The 25,582-nt window shown below is 43.8% G+C and overlaps 1 pseudogene; it reads left to right on the top strand.

The window, feature by feature from the left end:
* The first annotated feature begins 809 nt into the window (after positions 1 to 809).
* On the top strand, positions 810 to 25,582 carry LOC104465339 (annotated as a pseudogene).

Genomic DNA, 25,582 nt, shown 5'->3' with positions numbered 1-25,582 from the left:
TCCCAGATTTCCATCACACCCAGAGACCATATGTTGGATTTGCCTCTCTGGATCGCGGGCCAAGGCAGGTTCAGGGTGTTTACTGGCAGGGTGTGGCTTCTTCCAGCCTGGCCTGGAGAGCAAGGGCAGGGACAGACCTTCACCGTGCAGGCAGCAGCACTGCGCCAGGTCCTTCTGCTGGCAGGTGGGATTGGATGAGTGCTCCCTGAAGTCACTTGGACTAACCAAACCTGATAAGAAATAGGACTGCCAGCAAGATCTGGGGATTTGGTACAGCTGAATGAACGGATACAGTGAGGTCTAGAGGAGGATGTTTTAACTAAGCATGTTAGTGCCCAACAGGAGGTATGGACAGAGTGATTACAAGGTACAAAATACCTTCCCCAGAGCTCTTCTCAGAAAGAAAGGGCAGTATAAAGACACGTTTCTCAGGTCAGTCTTACAAACCTGCACTGGCAATTCAGAGGATGCTTAGAAGTAGGACGAGTTAGTCTGGAGCTCTGTTCCTGAACCCCACACTGACATAACAGGACAAGCGATGGCACTTCTGCCCCCATTTCACTAGCTACCAAAAGAGCTGTACTAAAACTTGTGCCAGTGGGAATGTTGTGAAGCTTAAAAGCATGCTCTGAGCGCATCACTGAAAGGTACTATTGTTCTTGCTGCACTCACAGGACCTCCAAAGGACATTGGTAAAATGCTGGTTTGACTGATCTCAAAAGTAAAATTCTCACTGACATCCATAGGCCACGATTTTTTCAATCTCTGGTTGCTACCTACACCTGGGTGTGTTTCCCTTTGTGTTCCAGGTCTGGAGAAGTCAAGTGTCATTTCCCAGCAAGTAGCTAAGAGAGATTATCGTATCTTCCGTCAGATTCTCTCCAACAAGAAACTGGAATTTACTGGTATGGCACTTTGTGTGTGTAATGCACACATCCCTGCTCGATCCTGTGTTTCTAGAATAAGAAATCTACCCACCAGAACTGGACTTGGCTAGAGATAGGTTCTCTGCAGTGGGGGTTTGTTACTGATTATCCAGGAAGAAGAGGATTGTAAGTGACTTTTCCTTAGGCAGGCCAAAGTGAGAAAATAAAGCTGTCTTCCTTTATCTTGATCAGTGCATGGTGAGGTCCCGCTTGATCTGGCAGGGCTGCCACTAAGGTAAAAAAGATTCTTTTCAAATGGAAGTGTTGAGCTGCTTCATGTCAATTGCTTACATCTCCTCAGGACAGGAAAGACAGCCAGGACAAGTTTTTCAATACTGTTGAAAAGGTCTGGGTGTTCAATCCCACTTTGACGCAGCTGCTATGTAAAAATCTCCCTGGTAGCCTAAGAAACTCATCCCACAACGGGCTTTTTGCTTAAGTGATACACTCAAAATGTGCTCAGGAATTGAAACCTAGAAGAACCCTCAGTCTCCAGTCCAAAAGCTCATGTTATGCCTTGACTGTACTGATGGCAATTGGTGTAACCACCTCTTGGTCTGTCTCTGGCTGCAGAAACTGCTTCTTGTGCTCAATCGTTACCACGGGGTGCACCAAGGTGTGACCACAGCAGACAACCCGGATGGTGGGGAAGAGCCACTTCTCGCTAAAGTAAATCTGGAGAAACATCAGTGAAACTGAAAATACAGCAAACAGGATGCTGCCACACCAGCCTAAGTTTCCCCTAGGAATAACATTCACCTTCTTCAACCTGAGGATAAATAAGCTACTGGAAGAGCAGCTAGGGATAGCCTGAAGATTTGTTCAATTGTCTGTGAGCTGAAGCCTGAATGTAAAAGATCCGCTCCAGAGCAAATGAGCTTGACGTAGGAGTTTCTTGTTAACATTCAATGGCCCGGGGTTTGCAGGACTTCAAACGAGCTAGTTATAGGGTTTGTTTGAAGCCTGAAAACTGACAGATCTCAAAGCTGTGGCAGAGACTATGGGTTAAAACCTGCTCATCTCACATACACTGTAATCTCAAGAAATAGCTTTTGTAAGAGGAAGACTTGACCCTTTGTCTGGTTTTGACACACATTTTCCTTTCTAATATCATTTTGAAGAGTATCTGTTACTGCAAAGAGCTTATTGGGACTATCTGCTGGCTCCTGAGACTATTATTATAAGGAAGACTTGAGCTACACAGAGATCAAAGAGTCCCCAGCTGCTGAACTTCCAGTGCCCTTCTCAGCAGCTGTTGGTATTTTACAGCTGCCAGGATTTGTATGTTGCAAACAAGCCTTTTGTACAAAGCAGATATGATTTTCATAGCCACTAAGCCAGGCAGTCCCAAATCATGGCTCGCGAGTAACACACTGTCTGCAAGGTTCTCCAGCACGCTCAGAGTCATGCACCGTCCCTTCTCCAGGCATGCTGTGAGAGCAAAGCACAATGTTCCCAGCAGAGCTACGCTTCCTCCAGATCCGCGCTAGCTGAGGTGGGGGGTAATTGCTATAAGGGATGTTGCTGCTCATGCCCTGCTGATTTTAAAAAGCATGGTGAAGAGCAGAACGAGCTGATACCCCAGATGATACGTTGCATTTTACTCATGGTATCAGAGACACTTAGAACTAACTGCTGTCAGAGCTCATGGTTCTTAGCTAGCATAAATCAGTATGTGAAAGAAAAGCAGAGTGCTGGTTTACAGCAACATTAAGCTACTCTGTCCTGTGTGAGTCTGAACGGACCTGGCTGGTCAAATTTCAATGGGCTGGAAAATTATTTTAGATGTTTAGTACTACAGGCTGGCTTCCAGCTTATTGTGCAGATTAAGAATTCCCTTGTGTGGGTCTGTGTCACTTCTGCCAGGTGGCCTTTGATGTCCTGGGCTCCAGTCCAGAAGAGAGAATCTGTGTTTACAAGCTGACTAGGGGTATCATGCACTTGGGCACTATGAAGTTCAAGCAGAAGCCAAGAGAGGAGCAAGCAGAGGTGGACAACGCAGAGGTAGGTTGAGATCTTAAGCCTGGTGACAGCAAACCAGGACCAAGCCAGCATGCTAAGAGCTCAGCCAGTTTGTTAAGATTGAAAAAGCGGCTAAAACCAGACTCATTTCCAGGGAACAGAAAATGACCTTAAACAACACAGGCACTATGAAGTTCAAGCAGAAGCCAAGAGAGGAGCAAGCAGAGGTGGACAACGCAGAGGTAGGTTGAGATCTTAAGCCTGGTGACAGCAAACCAGGACCAAGCCAGCATGCTAAGGGCTCAGCCAGTTTGTTAAGATTGAAAAAGCGGCTAAAACCAGACTCATTTCCAGGGAACAGAAAATGACCTTAAACAACACACTGATTTTTTTTTTTTTTTTTTTAATGAACAGATGTGCTATTGAGAGTCAGAGCTGGCACTCACAGCTGCCACGGGGCAGCAGGCCTGACCAGATGGCTGAGCTGTCAGCTGAGGACTTGATCCTTCTTTGCTGAACAGCCCTGCTTTGCAGGTGTTTTTGGAGCCACACTGGAGCAACCAGGCACCCTCCCAGAGCATATGGGAGCCCAGACACCGAGCAGTTGCTCTAACACCTTGTCTGAGGTGTGTATTATTGCCTCTGCTCCACCCCGCAAGCTCGGCTGAACGCTCTGATGGGACAGACCTGAGACCTGCTTTGCTTCTCGCCTTTCCAGTCAGTTCCCAGCAGGGCTGGAGAGCATGCCTGCCCCTGGAAGCAGAGCCTGTAACCATTTTCCTGAGTATCCAGCAAGGCGGCAATGAGCAATTTTCTTCCTTTCACTCAGATTACCATGCTAATCTTCTTCCCTCCAATTGTGGCCAACAAAGTTGCTCAGCTCATGGGTCTACACTCTGGAAAGCTCCAGAGGGGCATCGCCAGGGTGAAAGCAGGGAACAAGCGGAGCAGAAAGGCCCTCTTAGCACTGTAGTGCCAGACCAGGGATCTGGCCAGCACGTGCGTGTTCCCCAAGGCCACTGATGGCCACTGAAGGCTGCCATCTGTAACAACCGCTACATGGGCACAGTAAGGGCAGCCCAGTGCTGTTTCAGCCATACCCGTCCTGAACCCTGAATAATCTGGAACATGCACTTAGCGAGGTCAGACATGAGGCCAAAGACGTAGAGGCCAAGCCCTCTGCATGAACAGATCCCATCAAACTTCCACAGGTTTTAATGCACAGCAGCGCTGGGGAAAGTACTTTGCTGGTGCAAATTAATGTGTCTCTGTTGCTTTAGAAGCACTGCAGCCAGCGACTGGCTCTGCCACACAGAAATGTGCATCTCCAAAATCTTTTCCAGTAACAATTAATTGAAAACACTGATTGTGCAAACGCCTGACCAGTGACGCAACAGTCAAGCATTTTAACGTACAACGAACAGCAAGGCTGTTTCATGACTCTTCAACATGTTGCCACTGGCCTTGATTAAAAATATAATCCTTATAGATCTTCTGTAAAGGAATGAAATCCCAGAAACTCAAGCCAAGGCTTGTTTCTAGTAAGACAAAGCTGTAGGAAAGCTACCCAAAAGGCACATCAGCCAAAGGATTAAATTCATTTTTGCTTCTTTTGCTTACACGATGCTGGAAGAGCCAGTGTCCTGCAGTTCGCTGCAGCTTGTCTAGCCTTTCCTGGTGTATGTGACTTGCCTCTCTGCTGTGTTGTCAAGCAGCCATGCTAATGCTTAGCAGCGGGAGCAGTATTTAAGCACATTATCAAACTCCACCAGTTCTTCATATACTCCACTGCACAGACATACTGACAGAACATGATCAGACCATGAATCACAGGTCCTTTGCTCTATCTTTTTTACACTCAGCAACTATTTCCTTTCTTTGCTACCAAGCAGGTTTTTGAAAGTGACATTTGACTGTGCCAAAATATATTCTGATTGTGCTTGGCTATACCAGTCTATAAGCCTCATTGTCTCTATCAACCTATCAGAGTATAAGCTTAAAAGGTAAAAATATAATCTCTCCACAACATCCTTTTCTTTGGCAATCCTGCAGCATAATTTATTCATGGCAAATGGGCTTTCCATGGTAAGGGCCCCCCATAAATCCCGAGACGCCAAGGAGTGCATTAATGCTATTCCTGTGCCCGCATTAACTCGCTTCCTTTCCCTTTACCCACAGAGGAGTTCCCCACTGAGGATTTCTCCCTCTCTCTACGCAGGTTAACAATCAGAAATCTGCTTTCTCACGCACTGCTACTGGGCTATTCTCTCACTGTATCCGAACTGGTCATGCCTTTTCTCCTCTGCTCCCTTCCAGGTGTGACATGGCTAGAGAAGAACGAGGATCCCTGGAATGAAGCAGTGGTGGGCTTGCTCCTGAAATCCAGAATTCCCCTGCTCTGGGTCCTCTTTAAAGAGGAGGAGACTGCAGGTAGGGGGAACATTAAGCAGTACAATCAATACTATCAGCGCAATGTGCCAGCAAGCAAACATCATCAGTTCTGGTGCCCAGCACTTCCCCATCATTCTTTTGTGGAAAAAATTAAGCCTGAGATGATAACACTCTTTTCATCCAGGTAACAGCCTGTGTCTGCTTCTGCATACTTCTCTTCCATGCTGAAAGACAATCTAGCTCTGTCCTTGAAGATTCTGCCCCTCCAGCACTGCGAGGCAGACGGTACACACTGGGTCCATTTGCTCAGTGAAGGCACTCTGCAGAAACACACTTGCACAGATGGGAGCGTGAGTGCAGCCCTGGCTTAATGACAAGCTACATAATCCGCTCCTGGCAGTCAGCGGCCTTCTGCTGCCCAGACAAATGTCAGGTTTCTATCATCCAGAAAAACTTGCTGCCTACTAGGATAGTCATCAGCCCAGGACTCTGCAGTTGAAAGCTGAATGGGAAAGACTTTAGGAAACTGCTTTTTCAGATTTCGAGCTATCAAATAGGGTTGGATCTTATTTCTGCTTCCTGCATGTGCAACTCCATCTCAGCCTATGCTAAACCAGCAAAGCAACACCAGCATGAGAGAGAGGAGACTGACTTAGAGTGCAAAAAATTGTGTATGCCAACTTATTGTGAATGCGGCTTCTCTTCTTTTCCAAGGACAATGTTCACTTCTGGTTTGAGGATTTCTTTAGAGTAGTAAACAATGAAAAAACAACCTCTAAACCAAAGCGGAATGCAGGTAAAATGATGCATATTTTAACTTGGTTAGTAGTTTATCCAGACAGCACTGAACTGCTAACTAAAGTCAGTGAAGACAGATTTACGTTGGAGGCTACAGTATACTAGTTCAGTGTGACTCATTTTCAAGAGCATCTCTTGTATTCAGTGCAGTAACATTGATTTTAGCTTGTGGCAGCAAGAGGCAGGAAAGAGGGTCCTCTTTTGTGACTGCTTCCAACTCTACAGGGTTAGCAATCATCCATGCCTTTGTATGCAAACTGCCGCAGCAGCAGCTCAGGCTCCTCAGTTTCTCTTCAACCCTGCCCAAGGCTGGCTAATGCCATTATCCTGATTTTACCAGCACAGAACTGAAAGAGAGAAAGGCGGCGTTCAGTTACAGAAACTTTGGTGTCTAGTGTCACTGGTGTAATTCAAAATGCCTTTGGGTATCTGGGACATTCACAAGTGGCAAAAAGATACAACACAGGGCTTAGAAGAGACCTGTGCTCTTCTGGAGCAGTGGCTTGTGGTATATGAATGCATCTAAAACATCGCTATGTTTAGGCAACTGAAATCCCTCTAAAAGATTTGCCCAGGGTCACACAGAGCAGAAAATTACATCCCAGTCTCTTGAGATGCAGGCCAGCACCTGGAGGATGTATCTTTGTGAGTGTCACAGTACTTATATCAGCTGTCATGAGTGCTAGAAGCAGGACAAGAAAGGTCTAGAGATGCCTGTTAGTATTTTGGTTTGAAAGTCACAAATGAAGAGGGGAAATCCATTCTGGGGAAAGTCCTGTCTTACTATTTCTGTGGTAGCCAAAGCTGAGTGCCAGCTGACAGAGTTATGGACGAGTTCTATCCAGTCCTTTCAGACACCCTTGTTTGCTTTTATTATGCACCGTGGTGCCATTTCGCTTGCTCTTGATCACTGACAGCCATGCAGGAGTTTCCACACCAGCCTAAATGAGGTTACTGTGTGCTGCCTGTCCTCTGTAGCGTGCCTCTGTCTCTAGGGGATGGTCCCACCCAGCAAATAAAAGCCAGTCGCTGTTATCAGTTCACAGAGATGTTGCTTTAGGCTTGCTGGTGGAGAGCAGGTCTTTTCGTTGTTAACTCTTTGTATGACAGTAATCCCTGAAGGAGTAGTTATATAACACTATAAGCCAGAATCACAAACAACATTTACCTGAAATTGTGTCAGGTTCACACCACGCCCAAGGTTGCTTCCCTGCATGTAAGCTTGTTCCCCTGGGCCATGTAGGACCTACCTTGTTGTGTGGCGGTTTTTTGTTTGTCTTTTTTTTCCCAGCTGTGAAACACAAATGACTTTATAATACAGAAGGTTTTCTCTCTTCAGCCTTAGTAACTCCTGTTACTTTTTTTCAATCCATTCCACTTGTCTCATTCCAGGAGCAGCTGAACTAGCTGATGACTGCTTTGCACAGCACATCCCCACATTTCATTCACTGCATTGTTCCAAATGAATTTAAACAGTCTGGTAGGTGTCTGCAGCACTGCAGAGCAATCCTCAGGCAAAGCCACACAGTGCCTTCAGCACAAGCTGCGGCTGGCTGAACAGCAGATCTTTATTCGGGAATGAAAGAACTTGGGTCATCACAGACTACCTTGTACCCCTTCAAGGGACTGTTAGTCTGAGAGATGCTTCCAAGCACCAGGGCTAGAGACAGGATGTCTACTAAACCTCTCATTTTGTGAGAGAAGCGCAAAGAATTAGGAAATACATGACTGGAAACTAGACAAATTGGCACTGTTATTTATTTGGCTCCATTGCCTCCTGCAACCCTTTCTTGTCAGGATCAAGCACAGAAACAGTGAGTTGCAGAGGGGAAGAGCAACATAAGTTTTCACCTATGATATACAGTAAAGTGGAAGGGCAAGTAATGGAAAGCAGTGAACAGCAAACAAATCTGCTATGAATAGGCAGTTACTCATGTTGTTTGAATTCCAACACTATTACTGAATGCGCATCTTCCACTTTCACATGACGGAGGTATGAATCCTGCGCAGTGACCTTGCCCATGAGAAATCAGAGGCAGCGGGTATGAACGCATCCTTCTAACGCTTCTGCATCCCCCTCCGAGAACTTCCACTTCGCACAGACAGAAACATCCACATGCTTCCTTACCACCAGTATTTCAGTGCCATCCCCGTGGAGCTAGGAAGCTAAACCACAGAAGATCTTAAGCTGTGATTAGCTTTTCTGCACTGCCGCTAACTGGAGCTCTTATATCATTAAACCTGTCTTTCTTTAGATACCAAAGCCTGAATCCCAGCATAATCCCTCCAGGGTTTATGGACAATAAGAGGGTATCAGAGTTGCTGCTTGTCTCTACTGACCTGGGGAAGAAAGAGCACAGAACTGGATATAACAAGGTACAGTTTACTCCTACCAAACTGAGCTAAATCAATTGATGGAAGTTATGACTCAGCATGCCTTTGGTGTAGATATAGCTGCAGAGTTAGGAGCTTCTACAGCAACCCACTTCCTCATGCATATAATATTCTCTCTTAGCCGTGTTCCCACAACTGCCTTTTAATCAGACAGCACGGTTAATATCATGCAAATGAAGTGCACCTTAAGCTATGCAATAAATCTCACTTGCTCTTTACTATTCCTTAGTCAGGGAAAAATCCTACTAACTGATCATTTATCCAGTTTAAGACTGGAAAGGAAAATGGGGAGAGTCTGTTGTAGCTGTCTAATATCAGCAACACATTAATTTTGCACATGTTTTTGTCACAACATAATTAAAGTAGCTATTGTAACAGCCATGCATAAAGGGAGCATTCTGTTCTTCGCATTAATCTAAAATCTGCATTTCCCAATTTTTATAATAATTGCACAATACTAGTCATCACTCCTCCAGCCCATTCTATCTTTAAATTTCGACTTATGGATGGAGATTAAAGAGGGACAGACGCTGCCCTGATCTTACTTTTAAAGCCAACAGCCACAAGATTACTACTATTATTTTTTTCCTTATGACTGAAACTGCTTAGCGTGTCTCCTGGCACAGGAGAGCATAAGGTATATTTGGGTTTCATCAAGCAAAAGAGTCCACCCCTGCTTTACCATATGCCACCTACCTAGATCTTATGATGATCCCAATGTTATTTTTTATAGCCAGACATCCTGGGCACAGAAAAGGATAAAGAACTCTGGACAAATCCATGCTAGAGGTGAATGGAACCCAATTCCTAAATATTAAGCCTTCCATTCCTATAACCTCCCCAGACTGCATCCTTTTTGTAAATGTGATGGAGTAAGTCTCCTGGAACTCAGCCATAATACATACATTTGAGTCACAAGATTTTGGTTTTGAGCTGTGCACTTTATCTGTCACAGCCTATGGCATCTGTGGCTGCAGGATAGAGGAAAGACAGGAGACAAAAAAACACCCTTTCCATTAGCTTCCAGTTTATTTGTGTATTTGTATATTTTTATTTGTATATTTCCAGTAGTATCTGTGTTTTTTTCTAGTGCATGAAAACTTCAATTTCTACATTCACAGTAGCATTTTTTCTAAACACATTCAATTCTGTCATCCTTTTTCCTATATCAGCAAACTGCCATGACTCTTCTTGCATGCCAAAAAATCGTGGGGCATCGAGACCTACCCTGTTTGACTGAGACTACATCCTGACTCCAGCATTCTGCTGCATACAATTGAGCATGAACACTTTTGAGTCCCCCTACATACATTACCTGGAAACAGAATTGTTTCTAAGCCACATGTGTTCTGTTTGCTACAGGCTAGGCCTGATGGCAATCCAGAGGAATGTCCAGAGGGTTCTGCAGCTGCTTTGCTGGGGAGGGTGGAAATTGTACAGTGAAGTGGGGAAAATACTCTGAGGTTGTTGTGTCCCGCAGAATTAAACAGGGGGAATTACAGGCACTGAGCACCTTGGGATGTCTGGGCAGAGAAGATAAGGGCCGGGAGTAAAAAATAACAACCGTGTTCACTTCAGTAAAGACACTGAGAAAGCTAGTGTTGTTCTTGTTCATTATTAATAGGGCAAGGGGCTGAATGATTTCTTTCCAAATCAATGCCAGAAAAGTTAGTAAACGGAGAAAGCCCTGAAATCTGAATCCAAGCCTGCTACCTCCAGGGAGTGGAAAGAGAGTGTCTTAGAAATTCAAGACCTGGACTTTCCGCTTCTAAAAACAGCACAGAGAGAAGTGGTGAGGTTATGAGCATGGTAATACAAGATTTCACTATTCATTAACATTTAAAAGCTGAAACAAAGCTGCTTGGTTCACTTAAGCAGGACCACATTGTCAGCATGAAGGGGCCATTCCAGCTCAGACTCTCTTCACTTAGTCCCAGGATGGATAATTCATTTGGTTTTCTGGTAAGAGAGGAAAGAAAGTGTCGACCAAGATACTCAAGCTTAAGTGAAACAAAACTATGTTAAAGCCGATTTTCCACATATAGGTGAAACAAAATCTTCCTTTTTACCTGGGGACCCACCTTCCCAACTCCAGTGCAAATCAAATGAACTTCCATAGCCTTAGAAAGAAAGAGCTTTTGAAGGGTTATGGTCCCATTTGGACTGGTATGAATCTAGATTGTTATAAGAATAATTCTGTGTTTATATCAGTTCAGAATCTGGAATACAGTCCTGATTTTTATGCTGGCACACAGATCTGTTACTGTGCACCATAACTTTTCTAGGAGTTGCATTACTCACACTGTAGATATGAAACCCTGTGCACTAAACAGGCATTTCAGGAAACACCAGGCCTCCCAATGGTATGCAAAAAATACTAGGATCTGATAATAAAATGACCACCTCAGGGCTTTCAGGGACCATTATAACAGAAAAGGCTTGTTTTGGGAACCTCATTGCTTGAATTCCTTACTTCCAGGTGAAGCCTTTGCTGAATGTGGCCCAACAGAAGAAAATGTAACTGAAGGAACTGGAGCTGTGAAGCATCATGTCAAAGACTCAGGAGCTCACAGAACACACAGAAGAGCAGAAAACCACCTTTGGCCAGGAGAAGAATAACCTCCCCATCCAACCGCAGGCTGAGCGTTATCAGTAGGGGATGGTTAAAGGCTTAGTACTCATTTAGGCAGGACATCGGCTGTCTCAAATGATGCATAAGAGGCTCCTTTTCAGAATACTGAATGAATAAAGAGCATATGGGGATGATGCATGAACTTCCCAGACAGCCTGACTGTATCTTAAATAAAGTCCTTAAAAAACAGAGGAGCCTGAGAGGCCTCATGGCTAAAGCAAAGGAGCTGTTGTCACAAGTCCTGAGTTCTCTGCTTGGTCAGAAGGAAAAGCCTGTAGGAAGCATGACTTTTTTTTTTTTTCTGCCTCATTCTTCTGGGAAATGAACCCTGACAACCACCCTTTGGGATGCTCTGATTCACTCAGCTGATCTCCCCCCTCAGTTTCTTACATTGTCTTCCAGCATCTCATATAACCTGGGATACATTTAATTCTACACTTCACCCTTCTACCCCATAGCAATAGTCATTTCACAGCAATTTCTGGGGATCCCTCTACCTAAAGACATCCGCATCTCCTCTACATTCTTTAATTAAACCCACTTTTACATGGCAATGCTGGTAGGCCTCTACTTATAAAATGCCCCCCTCGACAGCTGTGTAACTCCTTTCCACCTAGCCTTGGGGAATACTTCTCCCTCTCCTGCATCTGAACTGATTTTGATTTAATGTAATTGGAGAAGTTTTAAATCTGCACTGGAGCAGCCATGTGGCTGTCTGCTGCTTCTTCTGAAAACAGTGTTAACATCCACAGGATGTTAAACTCACAGATGCCTCATATGTCTCAGAATTTATTAACTGAATCTCAGATTCCTCCTAAGGAAATACTAGTTTCCAGTGACACTTTGTATTGATACTGCTAATGGTTTGTGTGATCCACAAAACTTGCGTGATGTTCCGTTTTCTGTCTGCAGGCGTTAGACCATGGAGTTCGAACTCTGACTTCACTTCTCTGCCCAGAATGACTCAGCCACCAAATTCCAAAAGGAAAAGAGGGCTTTGGAGGAAGTTCATCAGGCAGAAATAACTGCTCCATTTTTCTTTACTTTCTCCCATTCTTTTTCTCCCAGTCTGAGGAAAGGAAAAAACAACATTGTCTGCTTGATTAAATGTAGCGAGACTACAGTGTGCTCCACAAACAGGAAGGGGGCTGTGTTTTTCTAGGTATTAACTCATGGCAGCACAGCGAAGTGTTGCCAATTCGTGTCACTGGCCAAAAGAGCCATGTGAATTGTTGAGGGTGAGCAGGAGTCTTCTGTAAGAGCCAGTGCTGCACCAAGCTCCTCTGGGCCCACTGAAAATGCACACAGCGCATACTGCTTTCAGCAAGCACCTCAGATGAATCTATTCTTTGGGTTTTCAGTCTGTTGCCAAGGCAGGGTAGTTAGTTTCTCACCCAACTCTGTGCACTGGTCTTGGGCTTTCCCTTCCTAGAAAATTGCAAGTTGAGGAGAACAAGGTGAACCACCTGAGCAAGAACAGCAGCAAACCTACCACTCAGATGCACAAGGTGAGATGCAGTTGCTTTGGTCTGGTTTTGTTATCTTGGGCCCTTCTGATAAACACCACCTATATGTGTGGTATAAAGTTCTTTTTCACGCAGATTCCACTTTTTTCAACTGGCTGGAAGGCAAGTGGGAACAAGAAAAGCAGACCCATGGCAAGGTGGAAAAGGCTCATCATAAAGCAGAGAGTGACCTCAAAATGACAATTGCTATCCTCAATGAGATGAAATGAGACAAACTTGGAAGAGTTTGTAAAGAAGTAAGTGTCAATTGTAACAGACTTCCAGGGTATAGGATCCTACGGGTTGCAGTTGTGCACCCATGCTCTGACAGCATTAGCTACACCTGAAAATTAACTTGATAATAGAGTCACTGGGAAAATCCAGAGTCATACCCTGATCTCTTCAGTATTAACCTAAAGACAACCAGAAATACAGTTCAGTAGTTCAGGCAAGCAGAATCAGAAATCCAGGATTTTGTTTCCTAAGTCTTTCTCTGACTCATTGTCTGATATTTGTAATTTGTCTTCTACACTCACCCACATATAAAATGTGTATAATCACCAGGAAGTTAGGAAGCTTAAATGATTCATGTTTATGTAAGGCCTTATGATCCTCAGATAAAAACTGCTTTAGAAATGCAAAATATTATCGCAAATTAGAACTTTATTTTACTGTCACTATCGACTACTTTAGTGATGGGACTGCCAGCACTTCTCTGACAAATGTCCCCTTAGAAATTAACTTCCCAGAATACAAATTTCCAACTCTGTATTATCCAAACCACTAATTTACCTAGTTAACGAGCTAAGCAGCTAAGGCAGTGTGTACAATCACTAATAAATACTGGCAAGCTTTGCTAATTCAAATTCTAACAGCGCTCCACAGGGAGTACAAGATACTTGTGCTTCAGAGCAAGGCCACTGGGATGCTTAAGTGACAGAAGAAAAATTAAGTGCTGGTGTTAGTTCTTCAGAGCTGCAAACAGACTCAACTTCCTGGGGTACTTGTGGCTGTACTTGCAGATGGGGTAAGGAGGAGCTTCAACAGAGGAAAAAGGGACTTAAGTGCCCTGTGAGTCCCATTGAGGAGACAGGACACTACATCTCAGCCCACTTTCAACAAAGAGTAACCTGTTCACTACAGAGTAGAAACACTTATTTGGCTTAACTCATTTGCTGTAACATCCTACCCTTTCCTACCCCACAGTATCCTGCTTGTGCAGCTTTATCTTCTTTATAAGACTGAGTTGTCACAAAAGATTAATACAGACTTAAGCCTAACCTGTTAAAATGGATTCTGCAGCCTATCACCCTTTAAACCCTTAAATAACAGAACCAGCTGAGATCTAGTATTTATTTTTCCCCAGGTAGATCTTCACTTTTTTTCTCCAGCAGATTCTGACTGCTTCTCTATGAGCTTGTGAAACCCCCCGGCTTGGAAACATTTGCCTTTTTAGCTTCCAGGGAATCAACAGTTCAGCTTTGAGATCCAGCTTGTCTTCTATATTATTCACTCACTCTAACCTCCACTCTCTTTGAAGTCTGGGGAACTGTATGTCCACTGCAGATCTCCTGCCACGCTATGGTCAGAAGAAAGGTGATCTGCTGCAGGGGCCTCCTCTTCTGCTTGCAGGCAGCCAGCAAAGACGCCTGATAGACCTTTTCATCCACATTAATGCCAAAGGCTCCTGCAAGGCACTCTCCCTCTCACTATGGAAGAAACGGTGGTAAATCAAACCAGAAATGAAGCCACAGCTCAGGATGCACAGTGTTACCATTCTGAATTCAAATATTTCTTTCATCCAATGGATTTCAGTGCCCAAATATTTAATTAAAACCTCAGCATTTAACAAAAACATGACCCACAAACCCAGGTAGCAGCTATTTCTATGAACAAGCCTCTATTTCCCTCAAGTAACCAAATCAGCTCAATTATATTCCTGAAGGCCAAATTGAAACGGGAAGCTAACCATGCTGCAGATAACATCAGCTGCCTACTGAGATGCCTGGCCAGGTCTTTCCTGCTTTGTTGGCTCAGTATTCCCAGCTGTAGAACCCTCCCAGAAAAGAAAATCCGGTAAAACTGACAAACATATAGAGAAGGGAGTGAAGAAATTAAGATTCTTGTTTGTATTTCCACAAATTTCTCTCACACTGCAGACCTTGGAAGGGGTAAAGCACCAAGGTTGCATGAAATTCACTGTGAGTTTTGTTATTCCTAGAGAGTTTGAGCGGAAGGTGATCAGCGATTCATAAAAGTTGCTAATTCAAAAGCACACAGTAAAAAGAGGAGGCAGGACTGTTAACTGTATTTTCTACTGTTTTGGAAGGAAAAGACATGGCCTGCAGGCCAGAGAATTACTCTGAGCTTTAGCAAGGAGGCCTAGAGATGGTTAATCTTTCTGGAAGATACCAGCCACTGACCTCCCCCAATGGATTAATACCAAAGATGGGATTTGCCCTAAATAAAGAGACTATTAAAGCTAAATAAAAGGCTTCCAGAAGTCTTTCTTATAAAGCATCCCTGAGGGCCTTACCGAGCCTCCAGGGCTGCCAGATCCCAGCTGACAACAGGTACTTGGCCCTTTCTCAGATCTATCAGAATTGCAAGCAGGAAGCTGGGCTGCTGAAGCTGCTCCTTAAGCTGGAGGAGGGAGCCCTGGCAAAGCAAGGCCATGGGCTCCTCCCTGCACAGGAAGCACATGCTTGCCATGGCTCAGATGGCAGAGCTTGTAGAGAAGCCTCAGAGTGAAAGCAAAGCTGGAGACGGACAAACAGATCATGAAAGCAGAGATGGATGACCTTGCTGCAAACATGGAGTCTCTGCAGAAATCCAAGGTGAGAGGCCAGCAAGGAATTCCTCAACAAACCACCAATGCAGCCATGGATTCAGCAAAGCAGAATTCAGCCCTCTGCGGTCAGAGCTAACTGATACCACAAAGCAGCCATTTGCAGGTGGAGCTGAACACTGCCTTCCCCAGCTGCTGGAGTGCACATCCCCCTCACTAAGGATCAGGACACTCTCCATTCCCCCGGCTATTACAGTCATCCCATTATAATTGCAACCAACTGGAATAAACTGAGTTTGCAAGAGAGGGAGGATATTTTGACCCTTCAAGCTTTACTCGGCATCATATAACTGACTTCTCTCTTACAGCCAAACTATGACGCTCATGTTCACAAGCCAGAAGATAACCTGTCTGAAGCCAATGCCCAGCTGGCTGAGGTGGAGAAGAGCCAAGCTGAAATTAATGCCACCAGGCTCCATGGTAAATTCCTTGACAGCTTTGTTCAATGTTACCTCCCTCTCATCCTCCTCTTCCCCTCCATTTCATGTAACTCTGGCAGTCCAGCCCTCTCTCCTCTAGCAAACCTGCCCAGTCCCTCTGGCCTTCACTCCTCTCTCTCTCCAGTCAGGTTGAATTAGTTCCTGTCCCGCTTCTTTACGCTCTTTTCCCACAGTCGAAAACAGCCAGCTGAGTCGGGAGCACAAGGAAGCTCAGAGCAGGCTTAACAAGATTGTCCACATGAAGATTTCTCTCACTTTGCAAGCAGATGCCTTCAAGAGGCAGCTGGATGAAGAGTCAAAGGTACTGGGACCACCAACTGCCTGCAGAGGTTGCTGCTGTCATGGGACATGCAATGTCTGCTCTTTTGCATGCTGTCCACTTCAGAGTAACAAATCCTTTGTGTTAGCTCTCACAAAGGAAAACTTTCTCATCCAAATTAATCTCTGGGCTTGTTACCAGCTGATCTTGGAGGCGGTGTGGGGGACATAAGCCTTGTATGGATAAGAAAATGAGATACAGAATCTCCCATGAGTCAACAGCAAAGAGCAGAACACACACCGCTTCATTCTGAGTCCACAGTCCATTCAGTGGCTTGTACAGCAGTTTATTTGCATAGATCACACACATTTATCTCAAAATAGACCAGTATTTCAGGTGTCTGACACATCTGTCTTGGAAATTTCTGCTTATCTCCAGAGAGTAATCCTAGTGCTGCACCTGTATATCAAAGTCTGGCAAGAATTCTCTGCGTTCAGAACAATCACCAAATGGGTTTACTGTCATAATTCTTTTGAAACATTGTTTGAGAGAAAACAGTGATGGTGACAAGCCAAGTTCTGTTTTCAGTTGTATGAGCTCAATTCAATTCACTGCAGTACAGTAAAAAACAGGTACAGAGAACTTGGCTCCCGACCAGGAGGATATTTTGAAGCCCGAGATGTTTCTAGCTGATCCAGAATGGAGTTGCTCAAGTGGAACACTCCATCTCTGGAGAGTGAAGTCAGTGCATTCATACTTCCAACAGGACAGATGCATAGTAGTGGCTGTTCTGTCTCTAGTCCCGTACTACTGCTGTCCTGAGCCTGGCCAACACCAAGCACGACTACGACCCAATGGAACAGTAGTTGGAGGAAGAGGAGGAGAGCAAAGCTGAACTGCAGTGCCTGGCTTCTCAACAGTGAAGTCACAACCTGGAGGACTGAATACAAGACTGATGCCTCTGAAAGAACTGAAGAGCTGGAAGAAACCAAGAGAGCACTCAGCTTTCTGAGAGTCTGGGGTGGGACTTCACAGTAATCTCATTATTTAGTTTGCCTGCTGAGTCACAGCTTATAGATGTGATGTTAGGACTCAGCTTGGTAAGACAGAAAGCAAAGGATTCCAGCCAAGAGAAAGAAAATAATACTTGCAATAATAAACAGGGACTACTGAGACCTAACACTTCTACACAGACAACAGAAAACAAACATTGATCCTTTCTGATAAAGGCTTGAATTTGGACAGCTTTTCTTTATTCCAACAAGGACTTTGCTCTTCCAGCAGCCCTACTAAAGCCACTAGCATTTCCTAAGAATAAGGCAAGCATCAAATCAGATTAAACCCCTTAGACTCTGGTCCTTGAGATCTGGTATTACAGGCTAGAAGTTGAGCCAATCTTCGTAGCAGTCTGACAGAGCTAACATAAAGATGCTTTCCCATAAAGCAACAAAAGTTAAGGCATCTGGAGGGCTTCACTGTGCACCTGAACAAGTTGAAACAAATGGAATAAGCTACTACATCTCTGCCTGACTTTACACCAAGTCCCAGGGATGTTCACAAGGGAGGGAGGCTACTTTGCTCTTAGACACTACCCCAGTCCTTGAGATACCTGAGCAGAAGGTGGAAGTCACCAGGTGTCTATCACCAGGTTACAACCCAGCAACAAAGAGCCCAATATACCACACCCACCAGTGGAGGGGCCACATCCCAGTTATGGTTTTATCATCTGTTTTCTGAGACTACTGCTAGGATTTCACCTTTTCACTAGTGAAAACAGTGATGGAGCTCGAGATGAGGGCTCCTGACTCCAACCACTCCTCACTCCATGAACTACTTACGCACCAGGATATTTCTGCCCTGTCTCCCTCAGGATAGAGTCAGCTGTGAGGCTCCAAGAAGCAGAGGAGACAGCTGAATCAGCCCAAGCATGAGTTGCCAACACAGAGAAAACTAGGCAGAGGCTTCAGAAAGAAGTGGAGGAGCTCACTGTTGACCTCGAGAGGTCCAGCCATCCAAGAGCGCATCCAGCACAAGTCTGACCAGCAAGATCTAAGACCTGGTATTGGAAGCCCTGGGAGTCTTTCTCTTAACTCAGGTCAGCTTTGGACTGATCCCTTACTTCTTAATATTTTAAGATATCTCTACTAAACGTCAAGTAATCAGTATGACCATAAGAAGCAAGGCTAAGACTTATATCAAGAGAAAACCAAGATGAAAGCCGCAGCTAATTCCTAGGAGCACACAGCATGCTTCTGGTAAGCTCATTAGCTGACTTCCAGCAACAAGAGCACAGCTAAAGCAAAACCCCTCCTTTACTGCAAGGCAAGGTATTCATCTCCTTTTTAAGGATAATGATATCCTGCTTGGAACTTTTCAGTGTTGCAGTACTAGTGGGCTGGCCACTGGTTATTAACTACCATACTCAAAGCAGATCTAAACAACATGTAGTTTAAACACTAGGAACAAACACTCCTTCATTAAATCAGTACTTCTACTCTTGCTAGTGTTAGTGTAAGAGCATGAATAGTAGTGCAACTGTGGGACATTTGAATAAAAATGTTACTTAAAATAGGCACAAAGGCTGCTCCAAATCCACTGAAGTCCTTGGGCATCTGCCAATGACTGCAGTCGGCTTTAGAACAGGTCTTGAGCCGAAAATCTCGCATACAGCATTACATTACTGGGCTGAAAAAAATCTGTTTCACCACCACTTTCTTTAATGAAGCAGCTCTTTATTCTATGGTTCCTGTAGTGTGCTTGTCACCATGGTATCTGAATGCATCTGCAGATCTTAAGGATATGTAGAATATTTGTGATTAAAAGCTCCTAGGAAAGAAAAAGGTAACTTTATTCTTTCCCTTCATGACATGCAGTTAAACACAGTCTAAAATAGTCTTGAAAAACATCTTGTTTGTAACCGAATTGTCTTTGAAATAGAGTCACACTAATCAACCCAGGCAATTACTAACAGCACATCTGCACAAGGAATATCTGAAGTGGAAAATATTTGCTCCACAGCAGCATCATTATAACAGCAGGAGCAAAGACGACTATCACACTGATGGGAACTGGGCGATCTTATTAAATTCCTAATGGTGAGGAAAGAAAGCCTCATAAACATTTTAATCATCCACTCAGAGTGACCAAGAGAAACTCTGCCAGTCATTACAGTGGCTGCCAATTTAACTGTAACTAGCTGGCAGGACACGCAGAGAAGTGAAGTGGAAAGAAAACTTGTGTCCGGTGAATGGTTGGCTTTATCTTTCCAGGCCAATGCTGCTCATACTGCCCTGGACAAGAAGCAGAGACCCTTTGATAAGATGCTGGCAGAATGACAACACAAAATGCAAAGAGCTGCAGGTGGAAGTAGATACATTTCCAGAAGGAACGCACATGACTGAAAATTCTGACCTTATGACTGCCTGTGAGGAATCCTTGGAGCACCTACAATCTATGAAGAAGGACAACAAGGGCCCTTCAGGGTAAGTACTGGTTTGATGTTAAAAAACTCTGCAAATCATAAGCCCCTTGGTTCCTACTGAATGATCTCTTGTGGTGTCTTCCAGCACCAATTCCACTTTTCTGACTTCTGGCAGTGCTTTCACTCTCTGGAAACATATATTTGATGCACTTAAAAGTCGCAGGTTAGATTCTGCTCTTGCGACAGAGTCTGCATTCACACACATGCCACCCCTATGAGACCATCCAAGATTATAACTAGCACCAGTGTACTGCTTCCAGGACACCGACTCTAGGCATAACATTCAGGATCAAGATCCTTTCTGAACCCTCAAAACACAATAACAATAGCAGCTTCTCTGTACTCACCACTATACCAGGAGGTCATCACTCCCAGCTCAGCCAGGAATCATCACCAGAGCACCACATAAGTGACTAGCGGACTCGTTACAGCATTAGGCTTAAGTAAGACACAGGCTGCAGTCCCAGTTCCGACGACCAGCATTCTCTCTAATTCTGAGCAATTCACTTAGGGGACTATTAACAACAGCCAGCTTTACCCTGGGAAGATGATGTTCCCTTTAACTTCAGTGGGGAGGATCAGAGACCTCCAGGAATCAGTTCAGAGCAAGTCAGTTAAGCTCTTGCTCAGTCTCTCTCTCAGCATCACTTCTCCCCCACTGGCTGTACAAGGAGACCAGCTGCCTCAGCTTTTTTTTTTTTTTTTTTTTTATAAACACTTCTGTAAATTACAAAAATTGATCTCTTACAGGAGGCTGGAAGATTACTCTGTAAATATTTAGAAGATGCTACAATCTGCTGCCCTTGCAGCCAACAGAAAACAGTGATGGGCTCCCTGGCACAGACTCAGCGTTTTCCGGGCTATCTCCCCCAACCCTTTGCTCTGGCCTGCATCAGCTGGCAGAGAGCCCCAGTCTGCTGGGGAAAGACGATGTGGCATCCTGTTTTCATTTTGTAAGAGCAATCATCTGAAAGGGGGAGAGGGGAAGGCTGGATAAAAAACTAGCAAGAAATTCTCTTGATTTAACAGGCTTCATTCTTCCACCTCCATGAACACATGCAGCAAGCAAGGCTCATTCAGAAATCCAGGAGAATACTTAGCAACAAAAGAAAAGGGCAGCTGATATAAAGTGACTGGAATAATTTCCTGCCATTTCCATTCAAAGAAGCTGCCTGATGCACTTGGTAAAGTTCACAGTCCTGAAATAAACCTATCATACGAAATATCTCTTTTCTTCCCTAGAGGAAATTAAGGATCTAATCAATCAGCTGGGGGAGGGAGGGAAGAGCACTCGTGAGCTGCAAAAGACAGAGCCTGGAGATTGAGAAGGATGAACTGCAGGTGGCACTGGAGGAAGCAGAGACTTCCCTGGAGGTACCAATGCTACAGATGCAAGAGCTGTATGCCAGCCCGGTGGCTGCTGCCCACATTCCGTCAGATGGATTTTGTTTGTTTAACTCGACAAAGGGCATTTATTCATCCGTCTGTTGCACCCTTCCTTGCAGGCTGAAGAAAGTAAACTGATTTGCATTCAGCTCAAACTGGCTCAGGTTAACACTGACACAAGAACATGAGAAGAATTTGAAACAACCACCTATAGCAACGATATGACATTAAGTCACAGGCAAAGGCTGCAGCATGGAGGTTTTAAGTTAGACACTAGGAAAGTTTTATAATCATTAAGGGGTATTCCTCCTTAGACCACACTGTCTGGAGGTTGTAGAATCTCCATCATTGAAAGTTAAGGACAGTCTGGTCACACGTTGTCTAGTGGGACTGGTTTAGCAGGAGGTGATGCAGATTTTAGGCAGCAGATTTTTAAGATGACCTCTTGAAAGCCTCTCCCAGCCTTATATTTTAAAAGAAGGAACTCATGAATGGATTGGTGCAAAATACTGGTATCTCAGTTTTAAACAGGTTTGAAAAGTTAATGTATTTTTATTACTTGGTGGGCAATAACTTGAACAAAGGCTGGATCAGACTCAACACAACAGAATGCTGTACCATATGCTTCACTGGACTCCACAAAAATAATCACTAGTGTGCAACTGAGTCTCTGCAGGCGAGTCTGGAGACTGAAGCGAAGGGGAATGCTGAAGCTCTCAGGCTCAAGAAGATGGACACTGGCATGACTAGAATGGAAATGCAACTGGAGCACACCAACAGCAAAAACAGTGAGCTTGTCAGGACACTAAATAAACTCCAACAGCAAATGAAGGTAAACTGGAGAGGGTGGAAGCAGTTCCCTGGATGGAAAAGCATACCAGTTTTATTTTATAGCTTAAGCAACAAAGCAGTAGATTATCTACTCTTGTTTAGACATTGTGAATAAATTGAGAATTTATATTCAAAGGCCCTGGTTCTCCCACTCATACCAATTTCAATCTGCAGTAGTTCTAACAAACCTTATACAAGACAAGCATTACTATCGGCTTTTGTCAAACTAGAAACCCAAAGAACTGTTCATATGTAAATAAAACAAAAAAGTTCTACTTTAAGAGAAGTTGTAATTGCTGCTTGAACAGCATAGCCAAGAAAGGGACTAGAAACTAACAGAGATGTAAAACTAAGGAGCTTCCTTTGGCTTTTAATTTCTAAAATAAAATTAAGGAAGTAAATTAGTAAAAGGCTAGTCTCTTTGCTGGAATAAAGCGATACAACTGCTGCCAAAAATCCAATTTTAGTAACTTAAAGAATAAAAACAAAGATTCTTTCTCCCTGTACACGTGTGTGTGTATATATACACACACACATTCAAATCTAACTTGTCCTCAGTTAGGTCAGTCTCAGCCAGAAGTAATTCTCCTAAAGTCAGTGTGGCTACAACGATTTAAGACAGGCATACATGATACTGGGATCCAGTGCTGGGGTTTGGTTTTGCCCGCCCCCCCCCCCCTTTTTTTTTTTTTTTTTAGATCTGGCATCACCTTAAAGAACAGCTTTTCAGAGAGACCTACATCTCTACATCTTTCAGCTTCCTCTCCCTTTGTTATTTACACTAATCTTTCATCTGCTTTCAGGACCTTTGGATCCAAACGGATGAGGACTGTCGCCAGCACGAGGAGCAGTATGTGCTGCCTCAGCCTGCTACAGACAGAGCTGGAAGACGTGCAGACTGGCCAGGAGGGCAGCAAGCACTCTCACAAACTCCTGGAGCTGGCAGAGTTCATGGAGAAGACATAATGAACTCAGTGTCCATGTACAGAGAAAGTAGAACATTTTATGCAACAGCTATCCTGTCAGAGTTTATGTTCAAGTAGTTTAACATTCAATCCTAACTCTGGGTAGCGCAGGATTAGGCCAATAATGGACAAACACAGCAGTGGTCTATAAGATAGGTGTGATAACTCGATGGAACATGAAGAGCTCAGCCTTTAGAGACATTACACTGATAGGAGGATTTTTTAAAAAACACCATCTTGGCCCAGCTTTACTCCTAGTAAAGCCTATGAAAAGACTTTTAGCAATTTTGTTGGAAGAGTTAAGACAGTACTGAGCACCTTTGAAAATCCCACCTTAAAGGAACAGTGTAAAATTCTGCCTCCATTGATAAACTAGAGTTTTACTAGTTGTTTCCAGGGTGCTGTGATTTCTTCCGAGACTGTAGCCCACAGCGAGATCCATTTCAGTGAAATTTTAAGCATCCTTGCGTTACAGATTGCCATATGAAATAACACAGCTGCCATTTAATTTTGTGCAGAGATTTAAGAAGCTACTTTAACATCCACCATTACAGTCTGCAGTTCTTTTCCATAAAGACCACACATGCTAACATTTCCAAGGAGGAGAATATAAATTCTGGATAGGACTGATAACAAAGGAAGCATTTCTCAGCTGCAATTATGGGACATCAGTTATAAAAACCAAGTCATAAGTGTGGCTTTTATTCAAATAGGTTAAAAATGCAACCAATACATTCACTTCCAATTGACTAATACTAAAAGGACACATTTTTAGCAGGTGAACTGCTATCTCCAAATCAAATTTGGTGTTTTAAACTTATTTGTTACACAAAACCTACATAGCACAGAACTTGTGCAGCATTCTGGAACACAATGGCATATTTACATGATGTTGTTTTGCTGAAGAGCAGCTTGTGTTGCTAGAACGCAGTTTTTCTATTAAAGCCTTTGTAATTTTCCTTCCTTAGAGTGGTTTTTTAATATTTATTATTTTTACAGCAGCAACAACAACAGTCCTCCAATGATTCATATCAGTAAACAGTAAGCACTAAATGAGCTGTGAGGGTCATATTTTCCATGAGATAAAAAGACACATACTTATTGTAAATTGTGGAGCAGAAACTATGTTGTTGAGAATGCAATCAAATGCAATTTCAGCTGGGTCTAAAGCCAGCTGCTGCTACTGCAGCATAACTTTGAAGTAAATAATATTGGTATATAAACTCAAATCCATACACACAGAAAATCAGGAAAACAGACTCAGAGTCAAGGCCTTCATAAACAGGTCTATTTCTGCCTCAGAGGTGTATCATCATTTTAGCAAGTAAATACACAGGTCCTAATGTTCTGTAATGCAGATCCAGTGGGGATGAATCCCATTTGGCTTAACAGCACACAATTTTACAGAGAAAAAACAAACTACAGAAAACTGTGATACACAGATCATTTCTCTGAGAGACAAATGGAAGAGCTGAGCACATACGACATTTTAGGTCTCCAAGACTTCTTTCTGCCCTCCAGAAAGAGTCTGCTTACTATTAAATGAAAGCTGGAGACTGACGTTCAACACACTACTAATGAGCATAAGGAAATCATCAGCGAGTACTGAGCAGCTGATGAGAGAGCAAAGAAAGCTGTAGGTGATGTAAGTCACCTCTCCACCTTTCTGCCCTTTATGTTGGTAGCTGAAACCTCAAGGTATATATTCCATTATTTCTCTCTGGTGCTGATTTGAAAGCACACTGTTAACAATACATGTTAGCACTTGCATTGCTTTTTACGATCCTGAAAAACAGAATGCATGTTACCTCACTGACTGCAGTCTGGCAAAGTTAATCCACAAAAGAAGAAATAGAAATCCACTTCTCTGCCTCCCTGGTAATCTACATCACAGATGGCACCCTAAGGAATCCCTCCATTTCCTCTCAATTTATCCTTTCTTTCACGTATGACACAACTCCACTCATCACACCTATCAGGCCTCCAAAGGGTAGGTCGGTTTCCCTCTCTAGCTAGTCAATGGCATTCAGAATTGGCACAGAGGGGAGAAAAAGTTGCCAGCACTGAGCAGATTGCTCCTTTGGCACTGTGCTGACAACCGGCACTTCAGAAATATCATAGCTAGCTGTGGATTTAATGCACAGCATTTCCTCCCAGAGTGAGGCTGAGCCTTCTGCCACCTTTGGGCTTTCAGCTACTGCATGTTCAGACAATATCTTCACTTTCCATCTACAGCATGCTCTCAGCTACTCTCTTTCCACTGAAGGGTAGGAATAAGTGTCATTAGAACTAAAGCAATCAATTTACTAATAGGCGAGGATAATACCTTTGAGTAGTCCAGCAGTACTAAGCAAGCATACCACCACCTGGTTTACAGTCCAATCTAGAATTGTCCAAGTCAGCTGGGATTATTCCATTGATTTCAGTGACCTGTGGATCCAGTCTTTAGAAAGGCAGCCTATGATACACAGAAAAATTAAAGATATGGCGAAATTTCTCAGAGGTAACATACAGGTATCAGGTCTACATCTCCTAGCTTTCAATGCTGTGCATAAATAGCTGTGCTGTCAGTCCGTTTCATACCTTCTTCATAGGCTTCGTGTGTGGCAAAAGATCTGTGTCAGAATCAGGATCATTATGTGCACCTGGAAAAGATTAAGAAGAATTATTTAATTGCAATAAAATATCTACAAGTCAAGATGGAATAGGCTGAGCAGTTAGCCCTGAAAGGAGGACAAAAAAAGCACCATCATGAAACTCCAGG

The sequence above is a fragment of the Pterocles gutturalis genome, unplaced genomic scaffold, assembly GCF_000699245.1.
Source record: "Pterocles gutturalis isolate BGI_N339 unplaced genomic scaffold, ASM69924v1 scaffold48488, whole genome shotgun sequence".
NCBI classification, from domain to species: Eukaryota; Metazoa; Chordata; class Aves; order Pterocliformes; family Pteroclidae; genus Pterocles; species Pterocles gutturalis.
The sequence above is the reverse complement of the archived record's forward strand: the minus strand, read 5'-3'. Positions and strand labels throughout refer to the sequence as shown.